This window comes from Myotis myotis, unplaced genomic scaffold, assembly GCF_014108235.1.
Source record: "Myotis myotis isolate mMyoMyo1 unplaced genomic scaffold, mMyoMyo1.p scaffold_m19_p_14, whole genome shotgun sequence".
In the NCBI taxonomy this organism is placed as follows: Eukaryota; Metazoa; Chordata; class Mammalia; order Chiroptera; family Vespertilionidae; genus Myotis; species Myotis myotis.
The window spans coordinates 53,219,950-53,231,731 of NW_023416318.1; positions in this window are offsets into that span (position 1 = coordinate 53,219,950).

The following is an 11,782-nucleotide window of genomic DNA, read 5'->3' on the forward strand; positions in this document are numbered from 1 at the left end:
CCCCCGTCACAGACAGGCCGCTGCAGGGGGTTCACGGCTGTGCAGCGCCCTCCCTGGCCCAGGCAGAGGGTCGGAGCCCCACGTGGACCTGATCCAGACCCTGGGCCACGGCCTAGAAACCCTTAGGCCAGCGGTTCTCAACCTGTGGGTCGCGACCATCGGAAAACACATATAGCATATCAGATATTTACATTATGATTCATAACAGTAGCAAAATGACAGTTATGAAGTAGCAACGGAAATAATTTTATGGTTGGGGGTCACCACAACAGGAGGAACTGTATTAAAAGGTCTCGGAATTAGGAAGGTTGAGAACCACTGCCCTAGGCAACCCCTAAGCCTGCCGGCCCCACAGACAGCAGCCCCAGGCTGGGGAGGAGCCAGCACAGTCTGGGCCGGGGCCCCCGCCTTTGGGGGCAGGAGGCAGGGGCTCTCCCCGGAAGGGCTGCGGGGTGGGGGCGTGGAAGGTGGGGAGAGGTGGAAGGGGAGCCCAGGGGACCAGGCTCCGCCGTCCATGCTGTGTGGCCTCAGACAAGCCGCCTGACAGCACTGGCCTCGGCCCTCCTCTGCCGCACGGCCCCCCTTCTGCAGGGTTGGGTGCGGGGTTGGGTGGGTTGGGCTCTGTCACCTGTGGGAGCTGACAGCCAGGTGTCCTCGAAGCGTCCGGCTCAGAGCCTCAGCAGGCGGCTCCGGGCACGTTGGGGGCCCGGGAGGGTCTCATCTCTGTGGGCCATGAGGCCACAGATTTCTCTTTCTCTCCTTTCCCATAAGAAGGGACTTCGGTGGGAAACGCTTTCTTGAAGGTAAAGTGAAGGTCCTCACACTTTGCCTCAGAGGTTCCTTGTGGGGAATCAGTGACGTCTGATGGGACAAGCACGCTCAGCGAGGAGCTGGCCAGAGCCGGTGGACAGGGCCCTGCAGGGCCAGGGGCCTCCCTGTGGGCACCTTGCCAAGCGCCAGGATGCTCCATGCGGGGAGGGGGTCCCCATTTTCCAGAGAGGAAACGCCACTGCTCCTGAAGTCACAGAGCGTGAGCGGCAAAGCTGAGATATGACAAGAGCGACTAGAAATTGTTGGCTCTTCACTGTTCAGAGGAAGCGGCCTGGGGGGGGGGGGGGGGCTGGACCCCGCGTCTCCTCCCGGGACCCCACTCCAGGCGTCCATCATACACCCTCTCCTCCTCCATCAGAATGCTCCCCCCACTCCCAAACCCCTCCCCGGACCCGTGCTATAATGTCCACGTCTAAATGTATTTTTTTATTTATTTTAGAGAAAGAGGAAGGGAAAGAGAGGGGAAAAACACATCGATTTGTTGTTCCACTTATTTATGCATTCATTGGTTGATTCGTGTGTTTTTTTAATTGACTTCAGAGAGGAAGGGAGAGAGAGACAGAGACATCAGTGATGAGAGAGAATCATGGATCGGCTGCCTCCTGCACGCCCCCCACTGGGGATCGAGCCCACAACCCGGGCCTGTGCCCTGACGGACGGGGAATGGAGCCGTGACCTCCTGGTTCATAAGTCGACGCTCAACCCCTGAGCCCCACTGGCCGGGCAGGTTGATTCGTGGCCGTGCCCTGACCAGGCAACGCTGGCGTATCAGGACGATGCTCGAACCGAACGAGTTACCTGGCCAGGGCCTCGACGTACTTTTTAAATTTGCCAGGTGAGTTGGGAGGTTGCGTGACTCCTCCGCCAGCGCTGCATTCTCTGTGCACCTAATACAGAAAAGGAAAGTAACCACGGCCTTCTTTTCCAGTGTCGGCTGCTCTCATGCATGGACGAGGCGGCCCCAGGCTGTAGCCTTCACCCCACATCTCACAGGTAACGGGGGCCCCAGCAGAGAACCTTCCTGAGGCCTGGCTCGTTCTGCCCACCCCCTGGCAGGGCTCCCCAGCCTGGGACGTAGCTGCACGTACAGGCGGGCTTCCGGGAGAGATGACAGTGATCGGCCGCGCAGAGCTGTCCCGCACACAGGCCTTGTCGGAGAGCTCCATCTCTCTACTAATCATCTGCTCACTTTTTATTTGTATTGATTTCAGATAGGAAGGGAGAAGGAGAGAGAGAGAGAGAGAGAGAAACATCAGTGATGAGGAAGAGTCATTGATCGGCTGCCTCCTGCACACCCTGCACTGGGGATCAAGCCCGGAACCCAGGCATGTGCCCTTGACCGGAATCGAACCTGGGACCCTTCAGTCCTCAGGCCAACGCTCTATCCACTGAGCCACACCATTAGGACTGCTCACTTTTTAAAAGAAGGTAACTGACTCGCCAGCACCGCTCAGGGCAGGTGGAGACATCTTTCCTTTTTTCTTATGAAGAAAGAAGCCTAGAGCCCGGCCGGCGTGGCTCCGTGGCTGAGCGTCAACCTACGAACCAGGAGGTCACGGTTCGATTCCCGGTCAGGGCACAGGCCTGGGCTGCAGGCTCCATTCCCAGTGTGGGGCGTGCAGGAGGCTGATCAATGATTCTCTCTCATCATTGATGTTGCTCTTTCCCTCTCCCTTCCTCTCTGGAATCAATAAAAAAAATATTATTTTTTAAAGAAAGAAAGAAGCCTAGAGACATGAGCTGGGCAGTTTTGGGCGGGGGGGATGGGGGGGCGGGGAGATGGGTATTTGAACTTTAACTTCAATGCAGAATAGCAACACCTCATTTCTCCTTTATTTGTAATTATTTTTTAATCCTCACCCGAGGATATTTTTCCATTTATTTTTTTTAATATATTTTATTGATTTTTTACAGAGAGGAAGGGAGAGGGATAGAGAGTTAGAAACATCGATGAGAGAGAAACACCGATCAGCTGCCTCCTGCACACTCCCTACTGGGTATGTGCCTGCAACCAAGGTACATGCCCTTGACCGGGATCAAACCTGGGACCCCTGAGTCCGCAGGCCCACGCCCTATCCACTGAGCCAAACTGGTTAGGGCTTTCCATGTATTTTTTTAAAGAGAGTGGAAAGGAAGGAAGGAAGGAAAGAAGGAAGGAAGGAAGGAAGGAAGGAAGGAAGGAAGGAAGGAAGGAAGGAAGGAAGGAAGGAAGGAGAGAGAAACATCGATGTGAGAGAGACACATCCATTGCTTGCCTCCTGTACACACCCAGACCAGGGCTGGGGATGGAGCCTGCAACCGAGCTACATGCCCTTCACCGGGAATTGAACCCTCAACCCTTCCGTGGGCAGGCCGGCGTTCTAACCACAGACCCACACTGGCCAGGGCAGAACATATTATAATTTTTAAAAATTATATGAATTAACCTCTGGACTTTTTTGTTAAGCTTTCTGTGACTATATCTGCCCTTGTTTCTGCTTGCATAGAAATTAAATTTTTGCCTTTTCCTGCAAAACGATCTTTTATAGCCTTCTGGGTCACGATAATAATGCTGCTACTTCTGCAGCGCCTTTTATCCGGGCTCAAAGCACTTCATAAACTTTAATTAATTCTTGCAACAAGCCCGTGAGGTAGGTAAGTATTATTATCCCCATTTTACAGATAAGGAGAGCGAGACATGGAGAAGTTAAGTAATTTGCCGTAGGCCCCAAAGCAGTTAGTAGCTAAGTCTGAACAAGACCACAGAACACAGAGCGCCCGTCTCAGCCCTCCCTGGGCCCCCAGGCGTGATGGATGGGGAGGCCTCAATCCCTGGCAGCGCCCATGTTAAATACATGTTGTACCGCTCCCAGGCATTATGAGGAATTATTCGGGCTGACTCATATGTTTCTCCCATGGGTACTGGCCTATGTTCAGGTGAGCTGTGCAAAGCCTGCAGACCCACTTCTCAGCCCTGAATGCTCCTGCTCTGACATTGTCCTGGCCAGTGGAGTCCCATCCCCTCATATTTGGACTCAACCAAGCATCTGCTGTGTGCCTGGCACTGTGCCCTCGCCTCTAAATGAATTCTCATGGCAACCCCATTGTTACCCCATTTTACAGATGAGGACAACCGAGTCCGTGAATGGCACTTATGAGGTCACGCAGTGGCACCAGGATTCCAACCAAGTTCCGACTCAAAGATGAGTGATCTTGTCCCGCAGCCAGCCGACACCTGGCGCCCAGGTCTATCACCGAAAGGGTTATCGATCCTACGATGGCATTTCCAGGGGCAATGGTCGGCGAGTAAAGAGCTTTCATTGTTTTCGTGAGGCAGGGCAGGCTGGCGGCTCCTGTTCTTGGAAGCGTGATTGGCAGGGAACGCCCGAGGCAGGTCTGGTCATAGGCGAGGGGTCAGAAAGGGCCGTGTCCCGCAGGGGCCCTCCCGGAGGTGCGGGCAGCAGGCTCTCCGCGTCTGCCCAGCGACCCCTCTCCCCTCCCTGGCCTCTCACCCAGACGGCAGAACTCCTTCCCTCGGGCCCAGACTTGGGATGGCTCAGGGTGCTTCGCTTCCCTCCCTCCCAGGTGACCGCTGAAGCCGGACGGGCCTGGGTTTGAATTCCAGTTCTGCACTCACTGCCGGTTAACCTGGGGCCAGCGCCGACCTCTTCGCGAGCCCTGGCTCCTTATCAGCAGAGGAGCTGTGGCAGAGAGGCCTGGCCGATAGCAAGGCCCAGTGCCCCTCCTCCTCGCCCACGGACTCCCAGTGGTGATTTGCCCAAGGGCACACCACCAGGCACACCACCGTTCAGTGGAGGCTGGGATCTGACCCCAAGCTTATCTGCCCGAGCCCTTCTCAGAGGAGAAAGGCGCTCCCCGCCGAGGTCATGGCGACCAGCAAACCTGTTCCTGCTGCCCTTCCCGGGAGGCGGGCGGTGAAGCTGGTGTGTGCCCTGCCGGGGGCACAGCTCTGCCCAAGCACCGAGGCCAGAGCTCTCTGCCCACATCACCACCCGCCTCTCTGAGCAGACCTTCTCCTCCCTTTGCTCTCTTTTTCCTTTTTTTTTTTAAAATGTTTTTATGAATTTTAGAGAGAGGAAGGGGAAGGAGGAGAGATAGGAACGTCAATGATGAGAGAGAGTCATGGATCAGCTGCCTCCTGCACGCCCCCACTGGGGATGGAGCCCGCAACCCCGGCCTGTGCCCTGAGCAGGAATCAAACCGTGACCTCCTGGTTCCTGGGTGGACATTCAGCCACGGAGCCAAGCCGGCCAGGCTCCCTTCACTTCCTTTTAGAGCTGGAGAGTCAGCAGCGCAAGGACCCTGGAGCTCAGGGGGGCCACCCACCTCCCGTTTCATGGAGAAGCGAGGTTCCTGGCTAAAGGGACCCACGCAGACGGTGCAGCCAGGCCAGGCACCAGCTCTGCTCCCGGGTGCAGGTCCGGGCCCTGCCGCCCCCAGCCTCGGCCGTGCACATGAACCCCAGGAGCCGCCTCGCCCGCGGCCTGCGGCCACAAGGCCGCTCTGTGCGCTGCGTCAGTGATGTCACCGGGAGGCGTCCGCGTGTGACTGCACGGAGGGGGGACGGTGGCGCGCACTCCTCTGGCTTCAGCCCGGCGGCCCAGCATCTCCCCGGGCCTCCTGCCGTCAGCGTGCGCCTCCCGAGAGCTAATGGGTGGGTGGAGTCCATTTAGTGTAACGAGGGGGTTGGTTTTACGAGCAGGAAGAATTGCTTTTGTCCAGCAGCATGAAAAAGTGGTTTTAAAGCTAAAATTATGTCACGGTGGCGCTCAGACGGGTCATTTATGGCACCTCGCGGGCGCTTTCTTCCGAGGCCGGAGCCGAGGGGCTCAGCCGGCTTCCGGCGCCGTCCCCACCGGCTCTGAGGCCGAGGCCACGGGCTTCCCAGGGCGTCCTGAAGGGGACGCGGGGACGTGGCCCTGGCAAGCTCAGGGGGCCTCCAGAATGCAGGTGCCGCTGGGCATGTTGCCGTGTGTGCCCCCGACACCAGCGTTTATGGCTGGGACCGAGCGGCAGGGTCCGGGGCGGTCACCACCCGCCCGCAAGGCTGCTTGAGCTTCCACGAGAAGGAAAACTAAATGCAGTGACAGATGCGGCTTCCCCGTCACTCCAGCCACATCTCAGGTGCTCAGGAGCCGCACAGCAGTGCCAGAACGGACAGCAAAAATACAGTCACCCGGCCGCTGGGGGTCAGTGGGTAGAGCATCGGCCCACACAGCGAAGGGTTGAGGGTTCGATTCTCGGTCAAGGGCACGTACCTGTGTTGCAGGTTCAATCCCTGGCCTGCTCAGGGTCAGGGCACGTGCGGGAGGCAACCAATCAATGTATCTCTCTCACATCAATGTTTCTCCTCCTCTCTCTGTCTCTCTCCTTTTCTCCCTCCCGTCCTCCCTTCCACTCTCTCTAAAAATCAATGATATCCCGAGATGAGGATTAGCAACCTAGGGACACAGACAATATAGTAGTGAAGGCCTGGGGTGGGGGCGGGGTGGGCTCAGGGGTCAATGGGGGGGAAAGGGGGACATATGTAATGCTTTCAATAAGAAAGGTTTTTTTAAAAGATATTACTGTATTTCCCTTCTCCCCAAAAATCTCATCCATTTTCAAAAATCATGGATGTGATTTTATGCAGATGGGAGCCGTGTTCTCCTGTGCGGTCCTCACTTACCCGTCACTGTAACAACATGTTAGGAAGCAGTATCTAACGACGTCCGCTGATGCCTCCACGGCCACCCTTCCCTTAAACACAATCCAGGTTGTTTCCATGATAATATTTCCATATATTTGCTCACATCTCATCTGTTACCTTTTAATAAGGGGTTAGGGGAGGAGGTGAGTCTCCCACAAGGTTATGAGATCGTTCCGAAATCGATCCTTATGGCTGGTTTTGTGACTTTCCTAAGGGACCTCGCGAAGCTGAGAAGTAAAATACTACAACATCTCAGGTGGGGGTGTTCCAGGAGAGGGAGCCCCCTGCGCAGAGGCAGAGGCAGATGCGAGCACTGACAAGGTTTTCGTTTTTTAATCTTCACCTGAGGATATACACGTATTTTTATTGATTTTGAGAGAGAGAAAATATAGAAAGAACAAAGCAGCGATCTATTGCCTCCTGCACAAGCCACGGCAGGGGGCTGAAGCCAGGACCTGGGCAGGTGCCCCGACTGGGAACTGAACCCGCAACCGCCTGGTGGACGGGACGATGCTCCAACCACTGCGCCACCGGCCAGGGCGAGAGAACTGACGCTGTGCGCCCCTTGAGAGCTGGCATCCTAGTCGATAAGCCCACTGGTACACAGTCCTCTGTCCAACAACCTGACAAAGTGACGGCTAGATGCCCAGGCTGCCAGTGGTGGACAGACTGCGCGGCTGGCTGGCACGGGAGCTCCCTGGCGCACCCCCCCCCCCCCCCGCAGGGGCTGCAGGCTAAGGAGGGCGGGGCACGGAGTGGGCAGTGGGGCCTGCACGGCCTTGGGGTGATTGAGAAAACCGAACACAGCCCGCTGCACGCTGCTCTGCTGGCTCTTCCCACGGTGCCCACCGGCTCTCAGCCACGTCTCTGACCACAGGCTCCCCGGCAGAGTCCCTCTGTCCCCAACCACTGCGGAGGGACGCGTGCGTGTTAATGACATCCACGGAGCCGCGCCCTGCTGCCTGCCCTCCCATGAGCGTGGGGTTCCGCACCTCACGTCACCCGGGGACTCCCAGCTCCACCGTGGCTCCTGGTTCCCACAGGCGGGGGCCGTGAGTTCATGGTGGGGTTTCTCCTGCTTTCCCATCCTTCCCCGGGCTGGCCCTGATCGGCACACCACCAGCTCCCTGGCCAACAGGTTCGGCCCCGGCAGGAGCCCGGAGGCTGGGAGGCGCTGTCCCCGCGTTGGCTGCTCCCTCTGCGTGGTGCCAGCCCCCCGGTCAGCGCCTCTCTGTGGTGGTGTCCGCTGGGCAGCCCCTGTGACCACAGCTCCGCGGGCCCTCGCTCCCTCAGGCCCTCCCCCCGTGAGCGGCAGCTGCTTCCTGAGCAGTGACTTGTTGTCATCCTGTCACCGGCTCCCGTGTTCAACTCCCCCCCTGATCTGCCTGCTCAGGCTGAGTGACACGGGCAAGACACGCCAACGGCAACGTTCTGTCCTGTTGCGTGTGGCTGACCGCCTGCTGAGGTCTCCGGGGCTGTCGTCAGCAAGGATCTGGCTGGGCTGGTGGAAATGCAGGCTGAGGCCGAGTTGATTGTCTGCACAACAGAGGAGTGACCCGCGGGGGTGGATGCTGCCCCAGGGGGACCCTCGGTCCTCTGCCTCTGAGCTGGACGTACGGATGGCCCACCAGGCTTGCGCTTGCCCTGGTGCCTGGCCCCTCCCCAGCTCACCCTCGCCCTGCACAAGCCTTTCCCAGCCCAGGCTTCTCCAGGAGCTGTTTCTAATCGCAGAGCAGAGCGCACGGGCCACGGTGGCACCCTGTGCGGCCACTGTCCTGGTGACCAGAACACACCAGAGCCCAGGACTGGGCTCAGCGCCCCCTGGACTGTGAGCTCGTCTCCTCCTTGGCAGCCGGAGGGCCCAGCCGGCCCAGGGGCTCACAGGCTGCTTGCAGGGAGACCACAGACCACAGCGTCCCCTCCAGGCCCCTGTGGCTCCGCCCAGCGTGACCTCACTGCAGGCCCTTCGGACTGGGCAGGAATGCGGAGCTCACGCCACCCCGGGCAGGGCACACTCCTTCAGCAGCCCGGGTTGTGCAAGGCCCGCCGCGTGCGGTTTCCTAGCGTTGCAGACCTGGGGCTTCCCGAAGGTGGGGCCCGCTAGGGTGGGGCTCCAGCAAAAATGGGGCAGCGGCAAAGCCAGCAGAGGTGCTGCGACATGCCGGGTCAGAGGCGGGCACCCGGAGCCCAGGAGAAAATAAAACACAGGAGCGGCTTCAAATGGGAGCCTTTGATCAAAATCGAACCCAGGACCCTTCAGCCTCCGGGCCTACACGCTATCCTCTGACCCAAACTGGCTAGGGCTTGGGAAGAAATTTGGTGCAGAATATGACCACAGACAGCACAAAAACCCATTTTCCAGGAAGTTCTCAATGTTGAATATTCCGGTATACCTGGATACATAAATGCTTGCTATTTCTTTCCAGGCAAATATGACTCCTTAAATTTGTAACCACCATATACCTTTATAAGCCCTTTTGTGTAAATAAATTAAGAAAAAACACCTTCTTCATTAGACGCGTGGCCTCATTTTCGGTTCAAAAAATGTGGTCGGAGCTCTCTTTGTGAAGAAGTCAGAGATTCTTAGATCAGACTGCCAGAGCCTCCATCTTCAATCAGCCCCATCAGGCGTGAGAGCATCTTACAGAAAGATCCCGAGACCCAGACAGGGGAGTGATGCCCGGGCTTCCTGGCGAGCTGGTGCCGAGTAGCTGACAAAATTGCAGTGGGTCCCAGAACTTCGGTGGGAACTCAGGATGCGGGCCCTCGGGCAACGTAACGTCCCTGTGCTTTTGGATGGTTTGATGGATGGTTTGATGGTCACTTCCTTTACTCCTGCGGCAAACACTAACATGTCATCTCCAGCCCTGGCCAGTGTCTCCCAGTGGTTAGAGCGCCAGTCCGTGCACTGAAGGGTCTCAGGTTTGGTCCCTGGCCTGGTGGGGGCACATGTGGGAGACAACCAACTGATGTCTCTCTCTCACATGGAAGTTTCTCTCTCTCTCACCTTCCCTGCCACTATCTCTAAACATCAATGGAAAAATATCCTCGGGTGAGGATGAACAAAACCAATAAAACAAAACAAAAAGCTTATCTCCCCGTTGGGGCAACGTCTGGGTGTCGGGAGGCGTCACAGTTAACAAGGACGCGTTGCTTCCTCTCAGGAAAAGGCGGCAGGGAGGACAGAGTCTGCTGAAAATACGCATCTGAGCGAGGCCGGCTTAGTCACCAGCTTTCCATCCTCAAATCCAGGTTAGTAACCCGACTTCATGACTCAGCCCAAGGCCAAGGCCCCCCGAGAGTCCGCCTGCAGGCGGCAGGGCCAGCCCTTAGGGAGCAGCGTTGCCTGTTTCCCCATCTGAGTCAGATGCGCCATCTGGGCACAGCCTGAACTTCCACGGCCCGGCCTGGCTCAGTGCTTGAGATCCATCTGTGAACTAGGACAGTGGTCGGCAAACCTCGGCTCTTTGGCCCCTTGCGTGTGGCTCTTCCCAAACCTCAGGAGTACCCTAATTAAGTTAATAACAACGTACCTACCTATATAGTTTAAGTTTAAAAAATTTGGCTCTCAAAAGAAATTTCAATCGTTGTACTGTTGATATTTGGCTCTGTTGACTAATGAGTTTGCCGACCACTGAACTAGGAAGTCACGGTTCGATTCCCAGTCATGGCACAGGCCCTGGTTGCGGGCTCGATCCCCAATGTGGGGTGTGCAGGAGGCAGCCGATCCATGATTCTCTCTCATCACTGATGCTTCTCTCTCTCTCTCTCTCTCTCTCTCCCTTCCTCTCTGAAATCAATAAAAAAAAAAAATTTTTTTAAGTTCCTTCAGCTCCTCCCTGGGGCCAGCAGTGGGGACCGTATGCACCCATAGGTGCTGTCCTCCAATGGCGTTACCAGCTCAAGCGGTCCACCCCTTGGGGAGCTCAATTCAGAAACTAGAGGCGGCTGTCGCCAGGTAGTTTCATTTCCTTGTAGCAAATAAGGAGACGGGGACTCATGTCCCAAACTCTGCTCCCTAAAGGGAGGCTTGGCCATGGCTTCTACAGGGTGTCCCCCCCGAAAACGTAGGCACACTTTAACAGCCGACGGCTCCTTTTTGAAAACGACATGCGTTTTAGGAAACGCTGCCTTTCTAATTATTCCCAGTGTGTCTATACCTTTCTGGGAGGAACGCTCTGTATGGACCACCTGGTCAACTCCATGTTGGTTTCTTCTTTGCAGTTGGCTACACACTCAGCTGACCCAGTTCGCGGCTGATGTGCAGAACACTGCGCTGCACTGTCACACTGAGCAAGACCCGCCCGGACCCCGAGACCCGTGCTACTGACGCGGGCGCACCCGCTGCGTCTTCGGGACAGTCACTGCCTGCCCGGCCTGGGCACGTGCACTCGCTGCGGGGCCTCTGGGCCTCGGTGTGCGGGCGCTTAGGTAACCCTCCACCGGCCACCCACCCACCGCGCCGTCCGCGGGGACGAGGGCAGGGGCGCGCCTGGTGGCTGCGGGCCGGTTACCTGCCACCCCTTCTCCGGACGCGGGGCCCAGCCTCGGGCTTGATCAAGCCCCGCGTGCGGCTTTGCGTGCCCACTGCTGCCGGCTACCGGGTCGGAGGGCACCTGGATGTGTGAGACGTGGTTTCGGGGCGCAGTGGCTGGCGGGGTGGTAAAGGGGGCCATCGCAGAGGGGACTGGCCGGGTGCCCCCAGCACTCTTCCCCGTCAGCGTCCCTGTCCCTTCCGGGGGAGACAGTGGCGGCCGAGTCCTTCCCAGGCCCCTTCCACGGGAGCGGAGGCGGCGGGGTCCACGTGGCCCACCCGCGCCCGATCTCCTTTCCCTGCCCAAGCGCAGGAGGCCTTTAAGGCCAAGCGCAAGGACAGCTTTGCGTGGCGCGGGTGCTGAAGGTCGGCGGCGGCGGCTCCCGGCCCGAGGCTGAAGGTCCGGCGAGCTGCAGGCAGTCAGCGCCCCGCACGGACGCAAGCAGCGCCCGAGGGGTCCCTGCGGTTTGCTGCGCGTGCGCGGACCTGCCGCAGGGCCGGAGGGCGCGAGGCCGCCGGCGGGGGCGGGGCCTGCGGGGCGTGCGCGTGCGCAGACCTAGAGGGCGCGAGGCCGGCGGCGGGGGCGGAGGCGTGGCCGGCGGGGGCGTGCGCGTGCGCGGACCTGCCGCAGGGCCCAGAGCGGCGCGAGGCCGGGGGCGGACCGGGCGGCGCTGGGAGGCGCTGACGTTTAGCCGCCCGCGCCCCCGCCCCTCCTCCAGGCCCCGGTT